The sequence below is a fragment of the Gossypium arboreum genome, chromosome 3, assembly GCF_025698485.1.
Source record: "Gossypium arboreum isolate Shixiya-1 chromosome 3, ASM2569848v2, whole genome shotgun sequence".
NCBI lineage: Eukaryota > Viridiplantae > Streptophyta > Magnoliopsida > Malvales > Malvaceae > Gossypium > Gossypium arboreum.
Window position 1 is genome coordinate 58998481 of NC_069072.1, and position 19142 is coordinate 59017622.

Below are 19142 nucleotides of genomic sequence, written 5' to 3' on the forward strand. Positions count from 1 at the left end.
TACAAATTCTTTTCCCCATTCAGGTTGTACTAAAACCAGTGCCTCAATCAATAATGCTTTCAATTTCTCAAAACTTTGCTTACATTTTTCGGACCATTCAAATTTAACATCTTTTTGCATCAACTTGGTCATAGGAGTAGCAATCATCGAAAATCCTTTGACAAATCGTCGGTAATAACCGGCTAAACCCAAAGAGCTTTTAACTTCAGATACATTCCTTGGTGATTTCCATTCAATAATTTTTGAAATCTTACTTGGATCAACCTGAATACCATCACCTAAAACAATATGTCCTAAAAATCTAATTTCTCAGAGCCAAAACTCACTTTTACTTAATTTAGCAAACAATTTCTTATCTCTCAACGTCTGCAATAAAGTTCTCAAGTGCTCGGCATGCTCGGACTCATCTCGAGAATAAATCAAGATGTCATCTATGAACACAACCACAAACTTATCTAAATTCGATCGAAAAATTCTATTGATCAAGCACATAAAAATGGTAGGTGCATTAGTTAGTTTGAAAGGCATAACAAGAAATTCATAGTGCCCATACCTTGTCCTAAAAGCAGTTTTTGGCACATCCAGCTCTTTAACTCTCAGCTGATAGTAGCCAGATCTCAAATCAATCTTCGAGAATACTATTGCTCCTTTCAACTGATCAAACAGGTTATCAATCCTCGACAAAGGATACTTATTCTTTATAGTCACCGTGTTGAGTTTTCGGTAATCGATAAAAAGTCTCATAGATCCGTCTTTCTTCTTTACAAAAAACTCGGTCTCGTAAAACCCTTATTTGTCAACTCTTGCAACTAAGCTTTCAATTCTTTCAATTCAGTCGAAGCCATCTATACGGAGTTGTAACACCCCTCACCCATATGCAATGCTAGAATAGGGTTACGAAGTATTACCGAACTTTCAAAACAATTAAACATCCATTTAGCAAACATTTTCTCAATTCAAATATTCATCATTCAATATCAATCAATTTGTCCCTTATAATAGCGTATGAGGCCTAAAACATGCTTTAAGAGTGATTCGGGACTAAATCAGTAACTCAAGAACTTTCACTGAACTTTGAAATTTTTTCACAAAACATGGGACACACACCCGTGTAGCCAGGCCATGTGTCTCACACAATCACCTGACACGCCCGTGTCATAGGTCGTGTCATAGGCAATGTCAAACCTATAGGGTATACTGACTTATGCCACACGGCCAAGTCACACGCCCGTGTGTGAGGCCGTGTGGAGCATACTGACTTGATTTTAATTTCAACACCAGGGGACACAGGACCGTGTAATATGACCGTGTGTCACACACGGCCAAGACACATGCCCGTGGCTCTACCCGTGTAGACAAAAATAGGATATTTGCAAAGCCATTTTGCCACCCTATTTTTTTTACATACCTGCACAAGCATAAATTGTAACATTTTATAACTCAATAGGCAGTCAATCCATAACATTTCATACTCAATTATATAAACAATAATTCATTCGATAACAGTAACTCATTCATTTAAATAGTACTTCATCCATATAACAGTAATTTATCCGTATAACACATAGCTTTTTCATATAAGCAAATAACAGAATTTATGCCCGTTGAACCTATTAGAATATGGAGGGATACTCGAGTGATATACATTACATATAAATCAGTAATTCAGAGATTCATTATCTTTTCCACTCTTTCGAGCTATGGTCAATAAGCTCCTCCTGAGCTGATGGACAGTAAGCTCTATTGAGCTTAAACGATAAGCTTTGATGAGCTGAAAACAGTAACCTCTTAAGAGCTGATATATTGGTAAGCTCATATGAGCTGTGATGAGTCTGCAACACATGCAAGATCTCGACCAAAACGATAACCCTAGTGACATGTCACTCGTGTCCTACAAATTCCTACAGCTCAAACGGGGCTCGGTAACCATCAGACTATATCAATAAGGCATTTCAAGTAGATCAATTACTCAATTATATACATTCATTTCAAATAATTACAAGTATTTAAAAATTTGACTCTAATCATACGAAGTTACCTCGAGTTGCTCGGATGGAAATTATCAACTATTCGTCCACTTTTCCTTTTCCCTGACCTAATCCCAATCTCGACTTATCTTAATCTATATATTATCAAAATCAGCTTATTTAATCAACTATTTATTCAATTTCATCCAAAACACACATTAGTGCTACTTTACACATTTTCTCATAAACTTTTACATTTTTACAATTTAGTCCTTATCAAATAAAATTGCAAATTCATGCAATTTAGTACAAACCCATGCTTAGCTGAATTTAATACATGTTACTAGCAGCCCATATTTTCAATTTATTCACACTTTTAACCACCACATTTCACATTTTCACAAATTAATCCCTTTTTGACATTTTTGTCAAAAATCACTTTACAAAAACTATTAATCTAACATTGAACCTTCCAAATCTATCATAATTCATCAAATTACTAAAGCATTCAACAATGGAAACATGATAAATCTTTAACAATTTTGAAATCTAAGGTACGGGCTAGCAAGAATACGAAGCAACGATATCAAAAACGTAAAAATCATTAAAAATCGAGCTAAAACCATACCTTAATCTAGCTTTCAAAGTGACCGAACGGAAAACCTAAAGAATGGCTTTATTTTCTTTCAAATTTTTGGCAACAAAGATGAAGCAAGATGAATAAAATGGCTTTGTTTTATTTATTTTAACCTTATTAAACATATTACCAAATTAACCTTATTAATATAACTTAAAAATCACTTAATGTTTGTCCATCTTTGTCCACTCATAATTAAAATGGTCTGATTACCACTTAAAGACCTTAAATTTAATGTTTTATAGCTATTAGATGCTTTAAGCTAATCGAACTCCACTTTTATACTTTACGCAATTTAGTCTTTTTTCTCGAATTAACCATTCAAATAGTAAAATTTCTTTACGAAACTTTCACACAATAATTCTATCATGTGTAAACTTTAATAAAATAATAAAATAATTATTTTGACTTCAGATTTGTGGTTCTAAAACTACTATTTCAATTGACTAAAAATGGGCTGTTACAGGAGTGATCGATATCGGTGAAGTCTCAGGTACTAAATCAATAGCAAACTCCACTTCTCTGACCGGTGGTAATCCTGGCGACTATTTCGGGAACACATTTGGATATTCACAAACTATCATCACTGATTCAATTTTCAATTCAGACATCTTTGTATTCAACACATAAGCAAGGTAAGCTTCATAACCTTAAAACCCTAAACCCTAAAACCCTAAACACATTTAGGAGCTGATTAGGGAGAGCAGTATTGGCCGAATGGTGGACTCTTGGGGAGCAAGAGTTGGCCGGCCAAGGGTTTTCTTAAGGGGCAAATTTCGGCTAGGTTAAATGCCAAGTATAAATTCGGCATTTAGGGGTAAGTGTGTCGTTTTTTCTGACCATCTTTCCTACTCCTCGTTTCTTTTCTTTTTCTCTCCATCTACCTTCTTCTCTTCTTTTCTCCATAGCCGAATCCTTCTACCACTCTTCCCTACACCACTTCCTTACTATTATTTTTAAGCTTTATAGCCGAATATCACAAAAGTCGAAATCCCGAAGGTTCATATTGTATGTGCCGAATTCTCCTAGCAAAACCTATTGATCTTTCTTCATCCTTTTTGAACAATTCTTTCTTTTTCTAAACCCCAAACCTCTGTCAAAAAAGCCACTACAAAACCCTCACCTTTTCTTCACTGTTGCAAAAAGCCGAAAACGCATAGCCTTAGAGACATAGCCGAATTCTAAGATCTCTAAGGGCTCGACTTTTGTTATCATTTAATGTGTTAGATCTGCATCAGAATCGAGTAGGAGTTGATTGGAATCATTGACCTAAGGAACTGGTGGTAAGTTTTCGAACCTAATCTTTATTTCAGGTTTTAGAAAAAGTCGAAACCCCCTAAAGGTTAGGGAGGCTGTCAATTTGGGCTTGTAGCTCTAAGGGTTGTTATAATTGTTTTATTTTGGTAATAGTGTGATCTAGAGGCTGTTGATCGAAGGCTTGGACAAGTGGAACGACTAGATCTAAATCTAGTCGCTAATTTCGGCAAAGGTAGGATCGCTAGTGCCTAAGGAGTTTTTGGCCGGATATGGTAAGGGGGTTAATATGTAGTTCATTTTAATAGTTAGATTAACGTGTTAGTAATCCAATTGTAGGAAGTTCATGTGTAGATCTCATCAGCATATCGTCCAAATAGGTGTGTAACTGACACCTTTTCATAGTCTAGATCGGCAAAAGCCAAAATGCCGAAATGCTGAAAATAGGTATTTTGTGGACTTGCGAGTGTGTGAATGCTCGTGAGTTAAATCGATTAATGTTTTTGGGTAAACTAAAATGTTTAGACTGCAGAGTGCATGATTTCTGTGCCTTCGATATTTTTGGGCTTTATGGGCCAAAATTGGGATAGTGGGCCAACGGGCCCAATTTAGTAAGAACCCTCGGTAAGTGTTTCTGTTAGTACGTGAAAGGTGGGAATATGGATGAAAACCCTTAAAACTGATAAAATTACTGAAATACCTTTATAAGTGGACAATTTATAGATTTACCCCTAGGAGTAAAATTACTGATATACCCCTAGGGTTAAGGTTGACCTGAATGCATGTTTGACTGTTATTATTTACTGCATGCCATGTTATTATTATCGATGCATGGACCGGGATATTGATGGAGGAATTATTGAAAGTGGCTTGTCCATGTACTAGAGGCTTTGCCTCAACTTATCGATAATGAGCAAGCAATGTTTGCATTGTGGAGTGTAGGGTTGGGTGGGTTGAGCTATTCCCACATGGAGTGTAGGACTGGTACGGGTGGAGTTTAGCGGTTGATTATAGGCTGGGTTGGGCTTGCATACACGAATATGTCTGATCTGTTCTGGAATGGGCCTCTGGGCCATACTGTTATCTGAAAATGGGGCTAAGGTCCAGTTTATTGTATTCTGAAAAGGGCTTCGGCCCAATACCTACTGTTATCTGAATGGGCTTAGGCCCAATGGGCTTGAGCTAACTTGGGCTTTGAATGGGTTTTCCTTACACACTGAGTTTTCCAAACTCACCCCTTTCCCTTCCATCCTTGCAGGTGAGCCCTAGTTGGTGGACTTGGAGCTAGGCGAGATTCAGAGTGGCCACGAAGCTCAATTTCTGTTTTTTTTTTACGTTTCGCAATTATTATTTTGATTATTTTATTTCTGGTTTAAGTTGTAATAAGGTCGCTCTTTTTATTATTTTATTTATTTTGGGTTATTAAATTGGTTAGCTTTAGGGCGCGTTTTATAAAAGTTTCTTATTTTCAAAATATCACGATAACCGAGCAAAGCTTCTGCAGTTTAAATGTTTTCAAAAGACATAAATATTTTAAATAGACTTAAACTTAATTTATTATTCGTGGACAAGTGATAGGCTTAAAGTGTGGCAATGGATGTGTGCATGTCTAGGATTGGATCCGTGAAGAACTTGGTACTTAAGCAGTCCGACAGACTCACCTTCTCTTTCCTTGCTTCCTACCTGGTGCATAGCTTCCTTTCACTTTAACTTAAAACAAAACATTCTTCAAACCCTAAGAAAGATTTTTGGATAAAACATAACTTCTTTAGTAACATTCTCCATCTGACACGCTGAATTCAGCCGTAACATCTGGGCTGAGTTTGGGGTGTTACATTTAGTGGTATCAGAACCCGGTTGCAACAACTCAACTGTGGATCGGGTCCAAAAAGGTTTTCAAAACTTTGAGCCCAAAAAGGGTATTTTTGAAAAATCTAATTTTTGAAAACAAATTTTTTGTTGAAAGGAGATAATTCCCAAACCTGTTTTCTTTAAACCAAAGGTGTGAGAAATGGATTTCAAAAGGCCTAAATCTTTTGAGTTTGTCTCGGCGATGAGGTGGCACATGAATCCCGGCACCAAGTCTGTAAGTATCTTTCTATTTTATATCGAATCGTACTCTCGAGCCTTAGAGATAGTACTATAGATAATATAGCATTAAGGCTACAAAACTGAGACTGTAGGGTAAACTAAGCCCTAGGGAACTGAGACAGTAGCTAAAATGCGGTCGCGCGAGAACAACTCTAAAACTTTATCTGTTCATAAGATATTCTGTAATAAACAGTGGAAACAGTAAACTAACGGCATAAAATTCATAATCAGATAAGCCGATATGAGTACGAGAGCTACTCGGGGAAGAGGCCGTGGTCGAGGCCGAGGTAGTACTCAAGCTGGATCTTCGTCTTCTGAACACATACCAGCTAGAGTGGCACGACCACCGCCAATGGATCAAAATGGGTTGTATGATCGGGCCGCGGGGGACGACGCTTTGTCCCAGGCCATGTTAAGAGTTTTGGAAAGGGTGGTCGGAGCTAATGTCGGGCCCATGAGTAGGGGGTCCATTTCTGAGCGGCTCCGGGCCAACGAAGCGGAGGTTTTTAGGGGTATATCTGGAGTAGCCCCAAATGTGGCTGAGTACTGGCTGGAAGCCACGGAGCGGATTATGGATGACCTGGACTGCTCAGTGGAACAAAAGTTAAAAGGGGCAGTGTCATTACTGCGGGACGAGGCGTATCAGTGGTGAATCACTGTGATAGTGGGTACCCCAGCTGAAAGGTTAACTTGGGAGTTGTTCAAACAGTCCTTCAAGGCAAAATATGTCGGAGCTAGCTATATGGATGCACGAAGAAAGGAATTCCTGAACCTGACCCAGGGTAGTAAGACCGTTACAGAATATGAGGCAGAGTTTCTGCGATTGATCAGGTACGCTAGTGGCATTGTCTCCACCGAATATGAGCGCAGTGTTCATTTTGAGGATGGCCTCAGGGATGAACTAAGGGTGCTTATAGCTCCGCAGAGAGAGCGTAATTTTGCTGCACTGGTAGAGAAAGCTAAGATAGCCAAAGAGGTGAAGCAAGCCAAACGAAAGAACCGCGACAGGGATCAAAATCGATTCAGGAGGGATGCTGGACCAGCTGGTGCTACAAACCGAAATGTTAAGAAAGCTAGGATGGAGGAACCAGTTCGAGTAGTTCCGGTGAACACAGTTAGAGCACAAGCTTGTGGAGATTATGGTAGAATGCATCTGGGGAAATGCTGGAAGCGTTCTGGGGCTTGTCTTCATTGTGGATCAAAAGAACATAGGATCAGGGATTGTCCTAGGAGGCCAGCTCAGACTCAAGTGGCTGAACAAGGGGCTGTGCAACCTGTCCAACCAGCACGAGGTGGACCGCCACCGCCGAGAGGCCGTGGCCAAGGTTACGGTGGCAATAGTCGTGGACGTGGGGCACCTGGAAGGGGTACTGTTAATGCTGAGGCTCGTCAGCCAGCTTTGGTATATGCTGCTCGTCGCCGTGAGGAGGGTGACACACTTGATGTCATAACTGGTACGTTTTTTTATCTCTGACGTACCTTATACTGCTCTGATAGATGTAGGGTCAACTCATTCGTATGTTGCATGTGACATTTCTGGGGCATTGGGTGTTCACTTTGAGGAGACTGTGTGTGGGGTAACTATGATAAGTCTTTTAGGTCACTCGGTTAAAATAGAGAAACTCTTTAGGGAGGTGCCTGTAGAGACTCAAGGTACGATTTTCTGTGGAGACTTGATGGAGTTACCGTTCGGAGAATTCGATTTGATCCTAGGGATGGATTGATTGACCAAGCATAGGGCAATGCTGGATTGTGCAGCTAAGAGGATGGTGTTAAGGACTGTTGAGGATGAAGAGGTAATGATTATTGGAGAACGAAGAGATTACTTGTCCAATGTGGTATCGGCTTTGAGGGCTGAGAAGCTAATGCGTAAAGGATGCGAGGCATATTTGGCTTTTGTAAGCCAAGTTGAAACTGAGGATCTGACTGTGGAGACCGTCAGAACTGTTAGGGAATTCTGGGATGTTTTCCCAGAAGAGCTTCCTGGATTACCTCCGAATCGGGAAGTTGAATTTGGAATCGATTTGCTGCCTGGAACAGCTCTAGTATCCATTGCACCCAATAGGATGGCATCAAAGGAGTTAGTGGAACTGAAAGCTCAAATCCAAGAGTTGTTGTATAGAGGCTTCATTAGACCTAGTGTGTCTCCATGGGGAGCACCGGTCCTGTTTGTGAAGAAAAAGGATGGGACGATGCGCATGTGCATCGATTATTGCTAGTTGAACAAACTAACGATAAAGAACAAATACCCACTACCAAGAATTGATGATTTATTTGACCAACTTAGAGGAGCTTCGGTATTTTCCAAGATTGACCTTTGATCTGGATACCATCAGCTAAGGGTAAAGGAAGTGGATATTCATAAGACAGCATTCAGAACTCGATATGGTCATTACGAGTTCCTGGTTATGTCGTTTGGGTTGACAAACGCTCCTGCCGCTTTCATGGATTTGATGAATCGGGTATTCCAACCTTACTTGGACCGATTCATGGTAGTTTTCATCGATGATATTCTGGTATATTCGAAAATCAAGGAGAAGCATGAGGAGCATCTACGTATTGTGCTGCAAGTGCTGAGAGAGAAGCAACTGTATACGAAGTTTAGTAAGTGTGAATTCTGGTTGCGAGAAGTGGCTTTTCTAGGTCATGTGGTTTCTGTTGAAGGAATTAGAGTGGATCCTCGGAAAATTGAGGCAATTCTGGGATGGAAACCACCGAAGTCAGTATCGAAAATTCGGAGTTTTTTGGGTTTGGCAGGCTATTACCGAAGGTTCGTAGAGGGATTTTCTCTGATTGCTGCACCATTGATGAAACTGCTAAGGAAAGGGGTAGAATTTGTCTGGACTGAGAAACAGTAAAAAGCTTTTGACCATTTGAAAAAGGTATTGACTGAAACACCAGTGTTGATTCAACTGGAGTCTGGGAAGGACTTCACTGTGTACAGCGATGCGTCGCATGTGGGGTTAGGATGTGTACTGATGCAAGAGGGTAAGGTGGTCGCTTATGCTTCGCGACAGCTTAAGCCTCATGAAGTGAACTACCCTACGCACGACTTAGAGCTAGCAGCAGTGATCTTCGCATTGAAAATCTGGAGACATTACTTATATGGAGAAAAGTGTATCATATACACAGACCATAAGAGCCTAAAATATTTGTTGACTCAGAAGGAGTTAAACCTTAGGCAACGAAGATGGGTAGAGTTGCTTAAGGATTACGACTGTTCGATTGAGTACCACCCAGGTAAGGCTAACGTGGTGGCTGATGCGTTGAGTCGAAGGGTTGTTACTGATTTTAGAGCCTTGTTTGCACGTTTGAGTCTGTTCGACGATGGAAGTCTGTTGGCAGAATTGCATGTAAGGCCTACTTGGACTGAGTAGATTAAAGAAAAATAGTTGAAGGATGATTCGTTAGTTCTTCAGTTTTGGCAAGTTGAGAATGGTGAGAATGAGGATTTTGGACTGAACACTGACGGAGTTCTGTGCTTTCGTGGAAGAGTTTGTATTCCGAAAGACCCTGAATTGAGGCGGTTAATTTTAAAGGAGGCTCATGGTGGACCCTGTGCCATGCATCCTGGAGGGAATAAGTTATATCGATATCTACGAGAGGTGTATTGGTGGCCTGGACTGAAACGGGAGGTGACTGAATTTTTTGGGAAATGTCTGACGTGCCAACAAGTTAAGGCCGAGCACCAATTGCCTTCTGGATTTCTACAACCGGTGAAAAATCCACTATAGAAGTGGGAGAGAGTAACTATGGACTTTGTGAGTGGACTACCTTTGACATCCACCAAGAAAGATTCTGTGTGGGTAGTTGTGGATAGGTTAACAAAATCTGCACATTTCATACCAGTTTGTACTGATTACTCACTGTAAAAATTGGCTAGGTTGTATGTGGCAGAGATAGTGCGACTGCATGGAGTGCTAGTGTCGATTATTTCTAATCGAGACCCTAGGTTTACATCTCGGTTCTGGCAGAAGTTGCAAGAGGCATTGGGTACACTATTGGATTTCAGTACTGCTTTTCATCCTCAGACGGATGGACAGTCGAAAAGGGTTATTCAAATTTTGGAGGATATGTTAAGAGTTTGTATCATCGATTTTCATGGTAGTTGGGAGGATTACTTGCCATTGGCGGAGTTTACATACAACAACAGCTACCAAACAAGTATTCAGATTGTAACACCCCGAACCCGAGACCGTCGCCGGAGTCGAACACGAGGTGTTAACAGACTTCAAACCACTTATTGAGAATTTCCCAGACAAGCTGCCAATCTGTGTACTAGTCGCTTCAAAAATCATATCTTGAGTTTTACAACTCGAAAATCAGTTTCGTAATTTTTCCCTGAAACTGGACTCATATGTCCATCTACAGATTTTTTTCTAGAATTTTTGGTTGAGCCAATTAGTACATTTTATTAGTTAAAGTCTCCCCTGTTGCAGGGATCGACTACACTGACCTTTGTGAGTTACGAATTGGATATCTCCCTGTACAGGGCTTCAATACTGATGCCGTTTGTTTCTATAGAAACTAGACTCAGAGTGGAATCTACACATATATGGCATGACTCCTAATTATCTCTGGGTAATTTACAATGATTTTCCAAAGTCGGAACAGGGGATCCAGAAACCGTTCTGGCCCTGTTTCACGAGAACTTTAATATCTCTTAAAATACAGCTCATATGGTCGTTTTGTTTCATCCATATGAAAATAGACCCATCAAGTTTCGAGTACGTAATTTTTTTAGCTATTAATTCCACTTCTACTATTTTTAGTGATTTTTCGATCTCATATCACTGCTGCTGTCCGCAACAGTTACTGCAGTAGACTATGCCAATTTCATGAATCCTTCCTTAGCCTTACTACTCATCCATCATACGTGACACAAATTATGGCCACCTTATCAAAATTAAGGTTTCTAAGACTCATGGCTATAGATTCTAGCATCCCACTCAAACGACCACATAGGCCATTTTCACATGGCTTAAAGTTTACAACCCAAAATTTAACAAAACAAAATAGCTCATACATGCCAAATGTTCTCCTAAGTCGACTAAGAAGACAATACCAAAGATTGCTCACGGTGTGATGACTTCGTTGTGATTCTGAACACCCAAAAGGAGACGAGCCCAAGGAACCTAAAATGGGTGACAAAAACACCGAGTGAGTTTATAACTCAATAAGTCATAAGCATTCCACAACCATCCATTAATACAATTATCATAAAATGAAATAATGAAACAAGGCCAAATGTTCAGGCCAAATGTTCCAGCCATACCGAACTATACCATAGTTCCTTAGATCTTTCGGATCAATCTCATACCAAGTCATACATTTACATTTCATATACTGTTCAATAGGATATTTGAAGCAATTTCCATACATCATTTCATTTCCGCAACAATCATGCAATCAAATGAACTTTCATCTATTCCACGATACCTTATTTACGGAATGCAATTGAAATCATCACATAGATTTAAATCTTACCAACTCCACCCGAGCATGAACATAGCATCTATTAGTCATGAACTCAAGGTACTTACTCTTTCCGCTGTCCATACTCATCTCGATAAAGTCACGCCTCCATATAAATGTTCAATCGGAGATATGCGTAGAGTTCACACACATAGTGCTTAATACTCAATCACGCACACTTAGTGCCATATGATTCAAGCCCGCACACATAGTGCCATATAGTCCAAACTCCCACACTTAGTGCCGTACATTACAAGCTCGCACACTCAAGTGCCAATCTAAATCACCGTACACATCTATTTCTCGCACACTTAGTGTCAAGCAAACTTCCTACACATTTCACTATCTCTTTTACGTTCAACATTATCATCTTTTCATACACATACATTTGTATATATTTCATCTCATTAAACACAATTGCATAGATATTACAATCATTTAAGCAATATCAAATATATGCTTAATGACTTACCTTGTGTTGGGTAAAATAGTCCAAGTCGGCTACTCGATGACCTTCGCCTTTCCCTTGCTTGATTCTCCTTCTTTAACTCCTTGAGCTTAATCAATAAATCAACTAGTTTAACCATCTCGCTAAACATTCATAATTCAATTACACATGCATATGTATGTTTGTATATTCGCAACCATCCTCACTTATTACCCATTTAGTCAACAATCTAAGCCAAGATAAGGCTTCAATATGGTTGCCTCTAACCGAATACATGCTCACCAATTTCCCTTCATGTGGCCGAATATGCATGTCTATGTTGAGGCCATTTATGCACTTATTACCACACAAAAACAGCATACATTTTACTAACTAATACCTTTCCATATTGTAACTCAATACACATCTATCATTTCCTTCATAACCAAAACATCATCATAAGTAAGTATATACCTTAAGATAGTATATACGTCATACCAATACATCATGCTCAAACATATATACATATATGTATGCTAGAGCCAAATCTCAAGTTGATTGTAACTAAACATGAACATGATTTCGAAACACAAATCTTACTCTCCATGCAAAGAGCATAAATCACACTTGGGGATGCACCATGGCCGAATACATCACAACACCATAATTTTGGTCATGATTACACAAAGAACTTAGTATATCATTCAAAAATGCTCAAAGAAAATCTAAGAGTCCTCAATTCACCATCACATGTATCATCATCAAGCTTCATATTTAACATGCAATGGCATTAACTCAAAATCCACCTTGGCCAAATACCATCCCCATGATATAACAAAGATTTGAACCATGGGCTAATAAGAACATCAAGTTAACAACCAAAAATATGCATGAATCTCATGGCACAACATCAAACATACCTTAATCTTGATGCAAATATAGCCAAACCTCTTCCTAATCCTCTTCCAACCCAAGCATGAAGCAAAATTCCTCCTTCCCTCTAGTATTTTCGGTCAAGAGAGAATGAAATGGATGAGCAAATTTTTTCTTTTCTTTTCTTCCATGTACGGTAATAGGGGTTTCACTCACACACACACATTTTTTTTTCTTTACTACCCATGCTTATTTGTTTATTGTTTCCCCTAATGCACCAACAAAACATGTTTCATGACATGTTTAGCCCATACTCCTTGTCATGGCCAGCCATCACTTGTAAAAAGGGGATATTTGACATGCAAGGCCATTGTTTTGCATGCATGCTTTAATTAGTCATCATACATTTCCCCATCATACTTTCAAAGTTTTCTACTAGGTCCTTTCTAGTGAAATTCACATTTATAACTCTAAATTAAAGCATCAAAATGTCACACATGAGTTAACACATATTATAAGCATCAAAATAAATATCAAATTATTTTTATGCCTTGGTTTTGTGGTTCCGAAACCACATTCTGACTAGGGTCGTTTTAAGGCTGTCACACAGATGGCTCCATATGAGGCACTTTATGGGCGGAGATGTCATACGCCTACGTGTTAGACGGAGTTGGGTGAACGACAAGTGCTTGGACCGGAGTTAGTGGCAGACACTGAAAGTAAGGTTAAGTTGATAAGAGATCAATTAAAGGAGGCATCAGATAGACAGAAGTCGTATGCGGATCTAAAGCGCAAAGAGATTGAGTTCGTTGTTGGGGATATGGTTTTCTTGAAGGTTTCACCTTGGAAAAAGATCTTGAGGTTCGGCAAGAAAGGCAAATTGAGTCCGCGGTTTATAGGGCCTTATCAGGTTCTTAAACGGGTAGGGCCAGTAGCGTATCAGTTACAATTACCACCGAAGTTGGACAAAATCCATGACGTCTTTCATGTGTCTATGTTGAGGCGATATCGATCGGATCCTTCACATGTTGTGCCAGTGGAGGAGATTGAAGTAAAGACTGATTTGACCTTTGAGGAAGAGCCCGTGCAAATTGTGGATAGAGAGGTTAAAGTTCTAAGAAGGAAGTCGGTTCCGTTGGTAAAAGTACTGTAGCGTAATCATGGATTAGAAGACACTATGCGTCAATAATACCCTCAATTATTTGGATCAGCTAAATTTCGAGGCCGAAATTTCTTTAAGGGGGTAGAGTTGTAAAGCCCCAATTTTCGGGAATTCTATGGATGTTGGAAAATTCTAAATTTTTGGTGTTCTGTCTGCTTGGCGTAGATTTAATCAGGTTAGTGGGCCTCTAGAAGGACCAAGCTTAAGTTAAAACCTGGTAATTTTAATTAGTTTTGATTCCATAGGAAGAAGGGGTTCTGGTTAATTGGGCTTTTAAGTATTAATTGGGTAAAAATTAAATACAAGGAAGCAGGTGGCAAAGTGGTATGTGACGCCACTGGGGAGGCTATAAAGGTGGCGTGTGGATGCTAGGTGTAATATCCTAAATTAGGGCTTAATCGGAATAGTGGTTTCGTGACCACAAATCTGAGATAGAAATAATTATTTTGCAATGATTTTGATGTTTATGATATGATTGCATGATTGTGTGAAAATTTCGTGATGAAATTCTATGCCTAAAGTGCTTAAATTGAAAGTAGGGACTAAATCGAATAAGTTGCAAAACTTGCATTCTAGAAGTTTTTAGTATGAAATTGGTTTGGAATATTAATGAGGAGGTCTTAAATAGCAATTTTACCAATTTTAAGTTCATGGACAAAATTAGGACATGGAAGGAATTTTTGGAAAGTTTAGTAGTAAGGGTATTTTGGTCATTTAGTTATTAAAATGAATTAAAACAAAATTAAAAGCCAATTTTGTCCATCTTCTTCATTAGGCCGAAATTTCAAGGGTTCTCCATAGCTAGGGTTTGTTTCAAGCTTCCAAGCTCCATAGTAAGTGATTCCAAGCCCGCTTTTAATGATTTTTACGTTTTGAGATCCCAGTAACTCGATAAAGCTTATGTTAGCAATAATTTAACCTAGGGTTTATATTTGGAAAAATACCCATAGGTGAAATTTGTGTATTTTGATGTTTTATGATAGAATATGAAGTTTTAAATTATGTTAGACAACTTGTACTACTCGATTTTAAGCAAAAACGAGTAAAAGGGCTTAATCGGTAAAAATACCTAATAGTCACAAGTACATGTTAGAGTGAGAATTTGATGTTGCCATAGAAGCGAAAAGTGATCAGCATGTTGTAAAACATAAGAATAAGGAATAAAGTTTAATCCCGAGCCTAGGGGCAAAAATGTAAATATGCAAAAGTTTAGGGGTAAAATTGTAATTTTTCCAAAATTTGAGTTAAGGATTAATTTGATAATGTGAGTATTAAATAAGCTAAATGTGTTATTTTAGATCAAGAAAGACGTGGAATCGACCTCAATCGAGGAAAAGAAAAGATTGTGGACTAAATTGCAAAATCTTTGTATTTTGGTACCAAGGTAAGTTCATGTGTAAATAATGTAGCATAATGGTTATTTTAAGTTATTGATGTTAATTATATGTTATGCTGAATTTTATTATGAAATGTATGCTTTGTGGTTAATTTCAAATAATATGTAAATTATGTGAACTACTTGTTAAATATAATTGTTACCGAGTATTGATTTGGCATTCTACGGAAGACGGCAAGGATAAGTGTTCGAGGAAAAGCCCGTTTGAACCTTAGGAATAGATTAGGATACAAGTGACATGTCACTAGGATGGTTGAGCATCCGAACTCGTTGAGTTGAGTCCGAGTTCACTTATGGATGCGAATGTCCGAACTCGTTGAGTTGAGTCCGAGTTCGTGAGATGTAACTAGGCATCCGAACTCGTTGAGTTGAGTCCGAGTTCACTTATGGATGCGAACGCCCAAGCTCGTTGAGTTGAGTCCGAGTTCGCTTATGGGCGGGTTACATGATTGCTTGATTGAATATGTGGCACTTATGTGCAATTTATCCGTATCCAATTATATTCGATGTGTTCAACGGGTAAAGTTCTACTCAAATGGAGGAAAATTTCGAGATGTAAAGAGACGTATTGGTAAGTGATATGAAATGGATATTTTGGACAGGTATGTATTTAACCCTCGGGTTGAGTATTGATACAACCACGATAAGGTAATAAGATGATGAAGAATGATTAAAAATGTGATATGTGTTTTAGTGATGTATGCTAATGTTGGTGGTATAACTGTTTGTTATGTTACTTATTATTTGCATATGAACTTACTAAGCATTTATGCTTACTCCTCCTTCTTACTCATTGTAGTTTTGGACAAGCCAGCTCAGAGTCGGGATAGGTCGAAGGCTCACCACACTATCCGAAGATTTTTGGTAAATGGCTTGTAAATTTAAGTATGGCATGTATAGCAATATACCCATTTTGTGTAAATGATCTTATGGTATGGTTGTGAAATGGTTGAGGAAATGCTTGATAATGATAAATTATGAAAATGGTTAGTTTAGATTATGTTTGATGTTAAGGAAAACTATTAAGATACTTAGTGCATAAAAACTCATAAAAGGATGAAATTTACCATAAACAGAATACCGCAGCAATACTAACGCGAGTTTGAAAATTTACTAAAATCATAGAAATTTAATTTGGTGGTGAAATACATATCAAATTGAAGCTTATTATGTCTAGTTTCACATGAAACAAATGAAACAAGTAAAGGAAGTATATGTTAGAAGATATTTTAATTTTAGTGAAACAGAGTCATAGCAGTTTCTGAATCCCCTGTTGCTACTTTAGAAATTCACCATAAATTGTAAAGATATAATTAGGTGGTGTATTTTATATCCTAAGAATTCTTATTGAGTCTAGTTTTAGTATAAACAAACCTCATAGTCATATAAATTTTGTACAGAGAGAAATGTGGTTCGTAGTAAACAGAGGTCAGACCAGTCGAGTCTTGAAACAGGGGTAACTTTAACTAATAAACTGTACTAATTGGCCCAACCAAAAATTTTAGAAAAAAATTAGTAGATATTTTTATGAGTCTAGATTCAGGGAAAATTTACGGATCTTAATTTCGAGTTTTGTAACTCGAGATATGATTTTTATTGTGACTGTGACGCAAGTAGCTTAAAAGCTGTGAATGTAGAAACAAATAATTCAAAGTTCTAAAAATGTTAAACTAAGCTTAGTAACACCTCATACTCGACTCCGGCGACGGTCTCGGGTGTGGGGGAGTTACACTAGGGAGAACCAAGGTTCAAGTCACAATGAAAGCATATTAAGGGAATTATTTTTATGGTTGGAAAGGGTAAGTAATGGAACTCAAGTGAAAGACTGTCAGGAGGAGTTTAAATTGCTCAAGGGATTGACTAAGGAGGGGATAAGGGAGAGGATTTAGGAGCTGATTAGGAAGAGCAGTTTTGGTCGAATGGTGGACTCTTGGGGAGCAAGAGTTGGCCGGCCAAGGGTTTGCTTAAAGGGAAAATTTCAGCTAGGTTAAATGCCAAGTATAAATTCGGCATTTAGGGGTAAGTGTGCAGTTTTTTTTTTACCATCTTTCCTCCTCCTCTTTTCTTTTCTTTTTCTCTCCATCTACCTTCTTCTCTTCTTTTCTCTATAGCCGAATCCTTCTACCACTCTTCCCTACACCACTTCCTTACTATTATTTTTAAGCTTTATAGCCGAATATCACAAAAGCTGAAATCCTGAAGGTTCATATTGTCTATGCCGAATTCTCCTAGCAAAACCTACTGATCTTTCTTCATCCTTTTTGATCAATTCTTTCTTTTTCTGAACCCCAAACCTCTGTCGACAAAGCCACTACAAAACCCTCACCTTTTCTTCACTGTTGCAAAAAGCCGAAAACGCATAGCCTTAGAGACATAGCCAAATTCTGAGATCTCTAAGGGCTCGAATTTTGTTATCATTTGAGGGGTTAGATCTACATCAGAATCGAGTAGGAGTTAATTGGAATCATTGACCGAAGGAACCGGTGGTAAGTTTTCGACCTAATCTTTATTTCAGGTTTTAGAAAAAGCCGAAACCCCCTAAAGGTTAGGGAGGCTGTCGATTTGGGCTTGTAGCTCTAAAGGTTGTTATAATTGTTTTATTTTGGTAATAGTGTGATCTAGAGGCTGCTGATCAAAGGCTTGGACAAGTGGAACGACTAGATCTAAACCTAGTCGCTACTTTCGGCAAAGGTAGGATCGCTAGTGCCTAAGGTGTTTTTGGCCAGATATGGTAAGGGGGTTAATATGTAGTTCATTTTAATAGTTAGATTAACGTGTTAGTAATCCAATTGTAGGCAGTTCGTGTGTGGATCTCGTCAGCATATCGTCCAAACAGGTGTGTAACTGACACCCTTTCATAGTTTAGATCGGCAAAAGCTAAAATGCCGAAATGCCAAAAATCGGTATTTTGTGGACTTGTGAGTGTGCAAATACTCGTGAGGTAAATCGATTAATGTTTTTGGTAAACTACAATTTTTAGACTGCAGAGTGCATGATTTCTGTGCCTTCGATATTTTTGGGCTTTATGGGCCAAAATTGGGATTGTGAGCCAACGGGCCCAATTCGGTAAGAACCCTCGGTAAGTATTTCTGTTAGTACGTGAAAGGTGAGAATATGCATGAAAACCCTTAAAACTGATAAAATTCTGAAATACCTTTATAGGTGGACAATTTACAGATTTACCCCTAGGAGTAAAATTACTGATATTGTGACAGCCCTAAATTGACCCTAGTCGGAAAGTGGTTTCGGGACCACTAAACCGAGTCATAAAAATAATTAGCCGTCATAGTGGATGCTCATTATATGTACATATGCATGTGTGAAAAATTCATGTTTGAATTTTGTTAATTGTAAGTGAATTTTATCAAATAGGACTTATGTGAGAAAAATTAGAAATGTGCTAGGCAAATGTAAAGTGGCCTATTAATGCATGTTGTGAAAATGATGGGCTTGCATGTCAAATTTCCCTAAATTAAAGCCTAGTGGCCGGCCATGACAAAGGGTGATGGGCAAAACATGTCATAAAACATGTTGTGTAAATGGCTTATGTTGGAATAAATAAAATAAGGGGTATGGGTAATAAAGAAATGGAAAAAAGAAAGAAGGTGTGTGATCCCACCCCCATTGCCGTGAGTTGAGGGAAAGGAAAAAAAAAAAAGTGTGTTCATCCTTTTCATTTCTTTTGGCCGAAAATTCTAAGGAAGAAAGAAGGAGTTCTTGCTCCATGTTTGGTTTAGACGAGGATTAGGAGGAGGTTCGGCCATACTTGTATCAAGATTAAGGTATGTTTGATGTTGTGCCATGAGATTCATGCATGTTTTTAGTTGCTAGCTTGATGTTCTTATTAGCCCATGGTTCAA